This window comes from Pundamilia nyererei, unplaced genomic scaffold (genome assembly GCF_000239375.1).
Source record: "Pundamilia nyererei isolate P.nyererei 1_Seehausen unplaced genomic scaffold, PunNye1.0 scaffold00144, whole genome shotgun sequence".
NCBI lineage: Eukaryota > Metazoa > Chordata > Actinopteri > Cichliformes > Cichlidae > Pundamilia > Pundamilia nyererei.
In genome coordinates, this window is record NW_005187545.1 from 158,291 (window position 1) to 164,308 (window position 6,018).

Consider the following 6,018-nt stretch of genomic DNA (forward strand, 5'->3'; position numbering starts at 1 on the left):
TTAATGCATGAATTTGCACACAGGTTTCTTACCATTAGCTAAATGCTTACTTTCTTCTGCCATCCTTTTCTTCATGTTAGTAACTCAGAAAGTAGGATACCATTATTTGAGCAGTTTTCTTGGATTTATGTGAGACGTTTTTGCGTGAATTTTCCGAGTAGTATTCCAGCACAGCATGAACAGCTAGTCTGGCTCTGTCTTCCCCATTTAATCTTTACTCTACTAGTAAGCTGATTTTGTTATCTTTGGACAGAGTGAGGCTAACTTGGTCGAAAAATAAAGACTTTGCCTGAAAACAGTTAATCTTAAACTTACATAATAAAGTTTATTTACCTATTCTGAGGGAAAAATATTTTTCCACAAAATGCCATTGGAGAAAATGTTACCAGTTGCTAAATTGACCTTGTGGTAAAGGGGATTTAGTCTAAAAAAGACTGCAGCTAAGAACTCGACTAATAACAGCAAACTCTGTAAAACAATAACTTGATGTTTTCACACAATAAACACATGACGTGTTAATAAGTCAGCTCTAGAACCTTTGGACAGACCCAGTGTAGCTGTTTCCTCTTTCCACTCTAAGCTGTGGTCTGTGGCCTTATGTTTAGATGACTGAGTGAGCCTTCTCGTTTAAATCTTTTTAACAAACTGAGTCAGCATACCTCTCATCATTTCAAACAATCTCACTAAGAGTATCCAGTCCGATCAGACGTGATGATGCTGTTTTGCTCCTCTTGTCTTAAATCCAGGGCTGACAATTTCCCAGCACACCTCTCTCTACATCACAAACTGCAACCCGATCACGAAAATACCTGCCATGTATAATTCAAGTGATTCTCAGTATTTGTACTGAAACTTAAAGTTCGATGAAATATTGCCCCAAACTTCCTGTATTATTTGTGAGAAAAACCAAAACAAGTTGGCTATCCTGGTCTTCAATCCTGCTTTAGTCCTGTAGCCGCCGCCACGCAGCTCATTATTCTTTTAGATGTCATGCAGCAGATCAACTCTGTATGCCGCTCTGTCTCTGACAGGCTGGCTGCCGGCTCTTTTCTCGTGCCTTTAAACATCTGAAGAAAGTAAATATTTGAATTATAAAAGAAGTGAATCAGAGATCACAGGATGAGCATGAAATAGTGTGACTTCTATGATGGCTGTTAAAAGTGGTATTTTTGTGTTTGCGTTCTTTATATTATAAACACACTGAAATATTTCCAGTGGTCATTTATACACACACACACACACACACACACACACACACACACACACACACACACACACACTGTGATTGTAATCTTACTACACTGTAGAAGAAATCTTTGTTGTACTGATAGTAAAAGAGACACTGTAACACCTCGATAATCCAGCACTTACTGATAATGCCAAACAGCGAGATGCTCTTTGACTAAAGGATGCTTTGATACGTAGAATACTCCGATGCCTTCGGCAGCTACTGTACTGTCACTCACAATGAAAAGCTTAGTTTTTAATTCAAACTGTGCACATAAATCATGTATTTAACAACAGTGACATGATGAGTTTGTTTTCATTGTCTTCCTTTGTGATTTACTCGTTGCTCATTAACACTGAGGACCAATCAACACTACTGCCATGTTAAAATGTAAATTAAATCTGTTGATAATATTGGCTTTCAGCTCATTTTTATTTATGATGTTATGATGGAGCACTCGAATTGTCTCTTCCTTCAGCTTCGGGCTCAAGCTGAGCACAACGCTACCTGTAAATATTTTCTCTGCAGTGCAGCGAAAACCAAGTTTTACTTTAACAGAGAGTTGGGATGAATAGCAGCATGCTAAATTACAGTGTATTGGTGGCAGATCAGCTTTACTTAGAAAGTGTTTTATTGGCTATTTCAGCAGATAGGATTCATGGAGCAGTTGAGTTGTGTGTTGCACTTAATGCGGCCATAACTCTTGACACTGTTTACTTGAATCCTAGGTGATGAGGTAGCATCCTTTCTCTCTTCCTCCTCCACACACACACGCAGCTGGACTGGTACGTCGTGTTTCCGTCGAGGTTGACGTGCTGTGACCTGAAACAAAGTAATAACTCTCAACATTGTTTACTAGCCGACATCCTTTGCCAGTAAATTTTCCCACCTCTCCAAAGCTCCTTGCGTTCCCCTTCTGTTCGAGCTGATATTGAGCTCAGAAGTCAGACTCTCAGCAGGACACCAAACGTCTGCAGATAGTAACGGTTGCATCATATGAAAGAAAATCACTTCTCCACAGGTCAGCTTTCCCACTGAGACACGCACAAGGCTGTGTTTGTGGTAAGCTTAATACCTGAAAACGCACACAAACGGACCGACGGCGTTTGTGCTGAAATTTTGCGCACGCACCGAACCACAGAAACGTGAACGCTCGCGTGTGCCCAGCCTTCTCGCGCGGGGAGAGTGAGAGAATGGACCGTATTGAGTGAGGCTTTCAGCTTTTCATTTTAAGGGCTTGGCAAAGTGCCAAATCAATTAGCAATCAGTCATAAACTGTGTGTCTGTTTGTGTGTGAGAGCGGCCCAAAGTTGTGTTTTTGTACACACAGTGGATACCTCTCTCAGCAGCACGCAAACGCATTCCACTAAAGTTGTTTTTTTGTGTGTTTTTAATGCGTGTGTGGGTGGAGGGGGCGTGAAGGGGCTCTGAATGAATAGCTTTTCTCTTGGCTGAGCCTCTTGTTGCATTCCTCAACTGTGGCAGGTCCTCACAGGTCCTGGGTCGCTTACGTGTGCGTGTTTGCATGTATTTGCATTTGGCTGCATGCAAGAGTGTAAATCTGCTGTATGTTTTGTGTGAGTTGGAATCAGAATGGAGGAACAGAACAGAGCATGTAGGATGAAGAAAAGAAGGCACGCAGAAGGCTAAAGTCAATAATCGACTCATACATTTATGAGGTGAAATGTCTGGATGGAAACTTAAACTTTTATACGGGTCCTTACTTTAGTAACATAAAAGAAGTAGAGTCTGGCTGAATGGCATGAAATGCTGAAAAGTCATGGTCCAGAGGTACAGACTGCAAATGCTGTGATCCAGACAGCAGAATACTTGAATAGCCAGTATGTTTCACTTCGATTCATGGAATAACCTGCAAGTGTGTGTGTGTGTGTGTGTGTGTGTGTGAGTGTGTGTGTGTGTGAGAGTGTGTGAGTGTGATGGACAGGGCCCTTTCTATCATACACATACCCACTTGCACATTCCCTAACTGAACAACCTCACCTAAAATATTTGATTATTATTTAACTACTATAGTAAAAAAAAAAAAAAAAAGACGAATAACTCAAGTTTGCAAGTGAAGGTACACTAAATCTGTCATGTGGCTTCATGAATGTCACAGTGCAGTTTACACTTTGTTGCCTTTACTACAGCACGGGGCTCCAGACATTCAGTGCCCTTGAAACACTATGCACTTAAGTTGCAGATAACGCTTGAAGGTAACCACATTGCATTATCACAAAGTTAAGTTGATATGACAAATGTGTTTGCAAAGTAATCCTTGTTTACATTAACAGCATGCACAATGCAAAATTAGCATTCATTTAAAGTCATTCAAATGTCATAGTAATATTTTCTCTTTTTTAAAGGTACAGTCAGACATCTTTTTAGTTTAGTTCATAGAAAATTATGATGTTTTACTTAGAAATATACAGTCATTAGAGGGTAATTATGTCTTTCAACAGATTAATGTGTTCTCATAAACAAATAAATGCAAAGTGAGCGGGTTTGTGGTTTGTGGAAGCCACCAAGTCGTCCCATTGTCTTGAATAGAGTGGTCAAGATGGAGATCGCTGGTCCACCTAATCATATTTTATGGATGTGGCCATACGCGGTACGCTTTTACATGCCATGGCAAATTTTTATTTCTGAAATAAGGGACACACAAAAAAATTCTGTTGCTGAAAAATACGACAGAAAGGAACCAGCCTGATAGTTGATAAGACATTCAAGTAGTTCTCTGGTCTATATTAATTTTATAGAAACAAATGGTGATGACCTTATTATTATTATTATTATTAATATTATTAATATTAATAGACTCCAAAACAGATCAAGAGTAGCCTTGTTGTCTACTTTGAAAACACTTTGTTCCAAATTACAAGTAATTTTTTCCAGGTGTCCTATAAAACAGCTGGCAGGGCTGACTGTCGTTGCTGCTTTGTCTCTAGAAGCTCCCATAATAAGAGTCATCATGATTCAAAATTTCTAAAAGTTTAACAACTTTAAATTTTATGGAAAGTTTCTAATTGGTGATTGGTTTAGTGTTTGTGTGATGCTTCCCTTCAGGACTCAGTACTGGATTTCATTTGCTATCAAAACTTCAAACTTTTTCTAAAAGTAAAGATAAAAATTACAACGTAGATTAAGACATGATGCCACCATAAAAAGCACTTGTAATGCACCTCCTAAGTCTCTGTCACGACTATCTCATATGCACTGGGCAGAAATCCTGAGTAAAAAATGTCTTATTTCTCCATATTTTAGTCATGTTCTCTCTGCAGCAATAAGTACGTAATGATTCCAGGATTAAGCAGGTGTAAAGTGGCTTTAAAAGTGCCATTCAGTGTGTTTTCATGAAGGCTGAAGAATTGACTATGGTAGTATTTTACACATTCTTTGTGAGCTATATGCAATAATGTCACAAAGGCCTGCAAAGGGGATGTATTGAACTGTTGAAGGTGATCCTCAAGTGCGACGTGAAGGATGGGATTGTGCTCAGTGGAATTCTAAATGCTTTCATTACCAAGAAGTACCTCAACAGGAGCTCCTATCTCACATCCTGATGAGTGTGTGTGTGATGAGTTATTGAGTGCCTAAGGACATTACTGCTTTGTACATTTGTCAGACTGCATTGGACAACAGTAATAGGGTCAAAATCACATCTGGATGTTTATGGGTTTTTTTTTTAAACCATATGCTGTTAAAATGCCCCAAATTAGTTTCTATATTTCCTTTAAGCACAGCACTGGTGGATCATAGGTTTGTTGTCTCCAGGTTTACAAAAAGTAGGAGTTGTAATGCCATATCCAGAAAAGTGAAACTGCATCCATGTCCTAGAGCCAGATCTGGGCTCAGCCTGCACAGCTTACACCAGCAACAATATGGTTTTGCTGCTCCTTAGATCCACGATCCACAGGGACAGACATCGGTACTGGGTGCTGTGTGACCTTGATGCCAGAAAAGGCAGGAACCTGGTCACAGATCAGTAATAGGAATGTTGTATTTTAATGACCATAAAGTGAACAGCAACCCTTCTCTAATCAAAATCTTGACAATATAAGTTTTATTTCTTCTTACTTTCCCTGCTGGCTTTTCGTGGCTTTAAAATATCTTTTTTCGGGCTAGTTTCCTACTAAAGTTATATCAGAACTGATAACTCAAGGACTCTGGAATCTGGTTACTGATGTGTTTTAAATGAAGCAGTGCAAGAATGGCTGTGAGACAAAAGAACACTTTGTAGGCATTGCAAGAGAAGAAAAACTGGGTCATCTCCTCACCCTCTCCCTATTATTATCTGTAAATAGACAAGAGGAGGATGAGTAACCTTCTCAGCAACATGCACATCCTGTCCACAAACACAGGAAAGCACACCGTCTGTCAGCATCAGACCGATAGAGAGCATGTTGCTGTGACCCTCTCTCTTAAGGAGGGCTCTTCTTCAAGGTCTGCTGCTGCAAAAACATCCGCCTCCATGTAACCTATACACATGCACGCCCTCAACTCATGAAACTATGTACTCCCACCGACTGTACACAACCTTTCACTGTTTTTGGCAGCAAAGGAGAGACAATCCATCTACCCGCCCCCTTTCTCTCCAAGTTCAAATATGATACGCAGTGCAAAGTGCCAGTCTCTGGGAACGTGATGACAAACAAAAAAGGATGTGGGGTGATAAAGGGATGCATGTGAGTGAGACAAAGTAGTGTTTCAGGATGCCACAGCCAAGTGCCCCTGAATGCATGCAAACACACACACACACACACACACACACACACACACACACACACACA